This window comes from Equus przewalskii, chromosome 23 (genome assembly GCF_037783145.1).
Source record: "Equus przewalskii isolate Varuska chromosome 23, EquPr2, whole genome shotgun sequence".
Classification (NCBI taxonomy): domain Eukaryota; kingdom Metazoa; phylum Chordata; class Mammalia; order Perissodactyla; family Equidae; genus Equus; species Equus przewalskii.
Genome location: NC_091853.1, coordinates 19992982 through 20000000, shown reverse-complemented (window position 1 = coordinate 20000000; position 7019 = coordinate 19992982). Strand labels below are relative to the sequence as shown.

The following is a 7019-nucleotide window of genomic DNA, read 5'->3' as shown; positions in this document are numbered from 1 at the left end:
TTTCACTTTAATTTAAACAATATAAAGTTGTAGCCTCTATTTCTGTGGAACTTAGAGACTAACAAGAGTAAATATCTATAAAATAATAGAGCTATTAGTGGACTCAAGATAGGCAAAGACTAAAACAAGCGAAAATACGATATTTCTACTTCAAAAAGTTTGGAGCCATTGACGTAATGAAAGCCAAATCACTTGGATATTTGAGAGCTGAACTAGTCATCTGATGAGCTAATAAATGCTAGAAGTTTTGACAGTGTGTAGGCAGGTTTTAGCTGAGTAGTAAGTGTGACTTACAAATTATTAGGCTCATCCTCAGAACAGCACAAGTGATGGTTCGAACAAACCATTGTGGTAGGTCTAGTTATCACTTTGGTATAGTTATCACTTTGGAACCAGGACACCTGGATACAGGCTATAGGAACGGCCCTGTGTTGCAAACTTCAAAAATCACCACCCACCTCTTCAGTGCCCTGTTCCAGGTGGGCAGTCGGCACAGAGAGAGCACATTTCAACTGGGCCAAATAGACCCAATCTGAGTGGGCCAGCCTTTGAATTTTCCTTAAAGTCAGTCTGCCAGATCACAACTCTCAAAAGTTCAGCTTGTATACCTGTTTGGCTTTCTTCCAAAAAATACTTAAGGATCTGAGAGGAGGGGCAGTTCCCAAGGGATTCACAGGGTTCTGAAGCCTAATTGCAGCTGTGAAAATAAGTGCTCAAACTCTAGGCAACTCCTATATTTATTAGGAGAGGATAATGACTGAGAAATTAGCTTTCTCTGCTCTAAATATGCTGTTGACTGTTCCCCTTTGGACACCTGAGTTCAAGTCCAGATTCTGCCACTTGTCTATGGATCACTGATCTGAAAATGACTTAACATTCTGATCTTCATTTACTCATTCATTCATAGTTATATTAATAGAATGTTAGAGATTTACTAGTTTCTGGACAAAATGCTTGAGACAATGTTATTTAATTTAATGCAATACAGTAGTTCAATTTATTTGTACAGGATGCGTTCCAAGACCCCCAGGGGATGCCTGACACTGCAGATAGCACTGAACCCTACATATACTGTGTTTTTTCCTATACATACATATCTATGATAAAGTTTAATTCATAAATTAGGCACAGTAAGAAACAGCAACCACAATAAAATAGATAATTATAACAATATACAGTAATAAAAGCTACCGTAGATCTCAGCAATCTCAGCTTGTAATTTTTTTTTCTGTCCTTATTAAGTCAAGAACTTCACCTTGCACTTGAAGGAAGCACTTTACAGCTTCTCTTTGGCATATCTGAATTGGCAGCATCACTACTCTTGTGCTTTGAGGCCATTATTAAGTAAAACAAGGGTCATTGAACACAAGCACCGTGACACGAGACAGTCAATTTCATAACCGAGAAGGCTACTAAGTGAAAACAGCATATTGTAGGTATTGTAACATATACAGCATGGATGCTCTGGACAAAGGGACGATTCATGTCCTGAGCAGGAGGGTGCAGGTCTGCATGAGATTTCGTCATGCTACTCAGAATGGCGTGCAAACTTAAAACATGAATTCTTTATTTCTGGAATTTTCCGCTTAATATTTTTGGACCATGGTTGACTATGGGTCACTGAAACTTTGGAAAGCAAAATCTCTCATAAGGAGGGACCACTGTATTCACTATTTTAAAAAAGCACTCTAGCTGCATAAATATGATATTAAATATTTTATTTCATTTGAACTAACTGATTAATCTATCCAAGAGCAGTTTGATTTTCTATTAGTATGCCCTCCACTCCTCTCCAATATGTTGGATAATCTGTCTTACCATAATTAATTATCACCTTATTTTTTTTGTCATATTTATATATGACATATAAAATGAAATAAACCTTGGAATATTCCATAGGCAAAGATCTATCCTCAGTCCTGTGATGTCATATTTACTTATAATTGAGTCCTTGAAATGTGTATCTCTCCTTAGAAGAGCAGTTCTTAAAGTGTGGGCCCTGGGCCAGCAGCATCAGCATCATCTAGGAACTTATTAGAAATGCAAAATCTGGGGGCTGGCCTGGTGGCATAGTGATTAAGTTCTCATGCTCTGCTTCGGTGGCCTGGGGTTTGCGAGTTTGGATCCTGGGCGTGGACCTACACACTGCTTGTCAAGTCGTACTGTGGTGGTGTCCCACATACAAAGTGGAGGAAGATTGGCACAGATATTAGCTCAAGGACAATCTTCCTCACCAAAAAAAAAAAAAAAAAAAGAAGAAGAAGAAAATAGGATTGGAAATATGTTTTAAAAAAAGGAAAAGAAAATGCAAAATCTCACCCCCACACACACACACCAGGCCTGTTAAGTCAGAAACTTTGGAGGTGGAAACCTTTATAATAATATATATTTTAATGAGCCATCCAGGTTATTCTGAGGCATGCTAAAGTTGGAAAACCACTGTTCTGAAAGCTAAGACCATGTCTTTTTTGCTTACTGCTGAATCCCCAACACCTAGGATAAGTGCTTGCATTTATTAGATGCTCAATTAATAGTCATTGAATAAATGAATGAATAAATTGGCACTTTTATCAGCAAATTGGAGAAAGAATTAAGAAGACGCTTATAATTAGCAAATAAATAAGTAGGAGGGATAACAAATTTAATGGATGATATCGGAATCCAAGGTGATTTCAAAGGATGGTTTGATAGATTCAGCCAGAATAAATTTAGCATAGATAAACATGGATTTCTATATTTGGATAAGAATAAGAAATGCTCTTGTACCAATACATGCTAAGAGAATATGGTTTGGATGTAATATATAAAAAAAGTATTTGACACCCAGCCCTGGTTGCCTAGTGGTTAGACCACTCTGCTTAGTTGGCCTGGGTTTGATTCCAAGGTGCAGACCTACACCACTGGTCAGTGGCTATGCTGTGGCAGTGGTTCACATACAGAAAGAGGAAGATTGGCAACAGACGTCACTTCAGGGCAAATCTTCCTCAGCAAAAAAAAAAAAAAAAAAAGTATTTGATTTTAATTTAAAATGTATTTGGTATGGTTGGAGGAAAAAAGATGCTAATATAATCTCAAGCTGCATTATAGGGAGTTTGATAGTCTATCTTGAACGAGTATAGCTCCAAGCCCCTCTATATTAGTTGGACCCCATTTGAACTACTGAGTTCATTTCTGAGAGGGAGAGGCACACTCAAAACATTAAAAGGGGAATAGCTGGATCCGTCTACAGTCATGTGCCACTAACCATAATGATGCTTAGGTCAATAGCTTACTACATATACAACAGTGGTCCCGTAAGATTAGTACCATATAGCCCACATGGGTATTAGGCTATATCATCTAGGTCTGTGTAAGTATCGTTGGGGAGGAAGAAATTTTCCTCTAATCTTCTAGGTTCTTCTGTCTGGTAAGAATTAAATTGGCATGAGACAGATTCACAGGAGAAAAACAAATGAAAGCTTAATAACATGTATACATAGGAGAAACCCAGGAAAACTGAGTAACTCACCAAAATGGCCCAAGCTTTCACCTTAAATACCATCCTCAGCTAAAGACAAAAGAAAATGTTGGGGGTGGGGAGAGTCAGGGACTTCAAAGGGAAGGAAGGCAATTCACAGGTAGAGGAAAAGGAGCAAACATTTGGAAAACAAGTGTTTGGCCACATAAACAGAAGGACACGAAGGGGAGCCCAACAAACAGGCTTTTCTAGGTTCCTCCCTGTCTACCACCTAGGTCATGTTATTATGCTAAGGCGATAGCTTGTTTCCTGAGATAGGCTTTTTCATCTGAACTCTTTTAGGCAGTTAAGGGGAAGGTAACAAGAAAAACTTTGAGTCTTTTGTTCCTTAAAAATAATCAGCCTAAAATAATCCTCATGTCAAGGACACACATTTAGGAGTGGTAAATTTTGTTTCCCTTTAGTTCTATGACATTATCACAACAATGAAATTGCCTAACAACGCATTTCTCAGAATTCATCCTCTTTAAGCCACACATGACTTTATCTATTTGTTTAAAAATAAATGAATATGAAAGTGCTAATAACTGGGGCAAGGCACTGGGAATACAAGAAAGAATATGACACCACACTGATTCTAAGGAGCTCATACACCACAGAAGAGTCAGTGCTAACATAGTAGCACTGGCACCTGCCAAAAGAGAGTTGTCATAAGGTAGTGAGCCCTGGAGGGAAGACTTGGTCAACAGGTTCTATAGGTCCTAAAAACATGTTGTTGCAGACATAGTTTCTAAAACTGGAAATTTCCAGCTTAGGGCAGAGTAGACAAAGTAATAGCTGTCATAAAATATTTGAACTACTAACATAAGGAGAGAGATTGTGTTTTTATTTTTAAGGGTCCAGAGTAGTAGAGAGGGGCAATGGATATAACTGATGAGATAGAAAGTTTGATATGGGAAAGAACTTTCTCAGAGTGAAAGCTGGCAAAGACTGCAAGGAATTTCTTGGAAAAGAGAGAATACAAGCTAGGGACTATTCTAAAGAATGCTTTGGCTTTGGAAGAGGGTTGGAGTATATAAATTTTATGATCCTTTTTTTTTCTGTGAGATTCTGTATAATTTACTGTGATTCTGGTTAGGATGGAGAGAAAACAATTTTGTTTGGGATTTTTTGCCTTTATCTTAAATGCAAGTTTCTCTTAAACAAATTTAGGTATATTTAACCCATAAATCCCTTGACAGTGCTCCCTATGGACCAAACCCAAAAGTCAGAGGACAAGGGATCACATAAGCTAGTCTTCAAGAACAGAGTGGAAATGGTTGAAGAGTGGAGCTGAGCACAGAGCAAAACTTCATTGTGGGGAGAAAGAAGCAAAATCTATAGATTATTTGGTGACAAATTTAGGAGAATTCAGACTGCTAGGCAAATAAATAAAGCTTGATATCAAACAATAGAGGACTATTGGAGGTTCTTGAGTATAAGAAGATGTGATGAAATTAGCGTTTTGAGAAGTAGTATGTCAATACTTTGAGGATTCAGCTATTAAGCGGGACTCAGATGTGAGATTTGGAAAGTAAAGTTAGGAGAGGGCAATACATGATGCATTGACAAACAAGATTCATCAGGACTCATTAACTGATTGCCACTACAATTGAAGAAAAGAAAGGATCCAAAATTATAGCACAATTTCAAGTCTGCGAGACTAAGAGAATTGTGATACCATTGACAGAATAGGGGAATTTGAAAGGAACTTTGAGGAGTAATGATTCTGACTCCAATTCTGATGGAGGGGGCAGTTCCCTCAAACTACCAAGAAATTCTCTGACACCAGCTGGGTGTCCTACAGTTCAACTCAATTCTGACACTATCTACCTAAAGATAGTATCAGATTCCACAAGTTTAGGGCTCGGTCTCACAAGACTGCCCTCCACTTAGGATGCCAATTGCAAAACCAAGTTGTCATCTATGCTTCTGACCTACCTGCTATAAATCAGAGGTTCCTAGGACCCCCTTCTTGGATTCAATTAATTGGCTAGAGTGGCTCACAAGACTCAGGAAATCAGTTCACTCACTAGATTACCAGTTTATTATAAAAGGATATAACTCAGGAACAGCCAGATGGAAGTGATGCAGAGGGTAAGGTATGCAGAAAAGGGAGCCGAGCTTCCATGCTTTCTCTGAGCCAGCTGCTCTTCCCAAATCTCTACGTGTTCATTGACCCAGAACCTCTCCGAACCTTGTCCTTTGGGGTTTTTACAGAGGCTTCATTACATAGGCAAGATTGATTAAATCATCACTTATTGGTGATTGAACTCAATCTCCAGCCTCTCTCCCCTCCTGGGGGTGAGGAGGTGGGAATGAAAGTTCCAACCCTCTAACCTCATGGTTGTTTCTCCTGGCAACCAACCCCCATCCCAAGGAGCTTTCCAAAAGCCACCTCATTAACATAACAAAAGACACCTCGATTACTCTCATCACTTAGGAAATTCCAAGGGTTTTAGGAGCTCTGTTCCAGAAAGGGGACAAAAACCAAATATATATTTCTTATTATAAATCACAACACCACAAAGAGTCTAAGGGGAAACATCCTGGAGACACTTGAAAAGTTTCCAGGTTGTTTTTTAAGCTCATGATTACTTCTTATACCAGGAGAGAGCCTTACCTGAAGAGAATGATTCAGTGATGTGTAAAGCTATATGCCTAGTGAGTGAAAAGTTTTTCTTCCATCTAAGATCTATACTCTGAATAGAAGACAATTAAATTGTCATTGGCTCCATATCATTTTATCTTTTGTTAACTTTCTGTTGGTTTTTACATCAATAACGACAAGAAAACAATTGATTTCTTTTGCATTTTTGGAATTTGTCATTATTTCAGTGTAAAATGGAGTCTGACCTCCAGGGTACAAGCTGAATGGATCCCAGCAGTTACCATTGCTGTTGGGACAGCTGCAATTGGTTATCCAGCTTACAAAAGATTTTATGTTAAAAATCGTTGCAACAAATCTATAGCAAACCTTCACATCCGGCAGGACAAGCCCAGGATAGCACACGCTTTTCACATAGAGGATTTGGGAAATAAAGCTGTGTACTGCCATTGTTGGAGGTCCAAAATTTCCCATTCTGTGATGGCTCTCACACAAAATGCAACAAACAGACTGGAGACAACATGGGACTTCAGATAATTCAGAAAAAAGAAACAAAAATGGACAGTCTTGATGCTGTAAACCAACTTGTCATGATGTTACCTGATTGTTTAATTAGAATAACTACCACTTTTGTCTAATTCACCTCCCTTGGGTTCTAGATGTGGTATACGGCAAACTGCAGCTTTCATATTCATGGTGTTGATTCAAGTAATCCATAATCAGTCTATAAATCAAAACTGGGGTGAGTTTATTGAGTCAAGTTTGAGGACTATAACCCAGGGCCTTCCTTCCCCAAGGAAGGAAGGGCATCAAAGAAGTAAGGTGTACAGAGTGGTTATATACCATCTCAGAACAAAGAGCATATGTCACATATGATGGGAATGTTCTTTTTATGATAGTCATGTGATTGCTTTG

At 38.5% G+C, this 7019-nt stretch overlaps 1 pseudogene; it reads left to right on the top strand.

Annotated features, from left to right (window-relative positions):
• The first annotated feature begins 5575 nt into the window (after positions 1-5575).
• Positions 5576-6742, top strand: LOC103559380 (CDGSH iron-sulfur domain-containing protein 1 pseudogene; annotated as a pseudogene).
• The last annotated feature ends 277 nt before the right edge of the window (positions 6743-7019 follow it).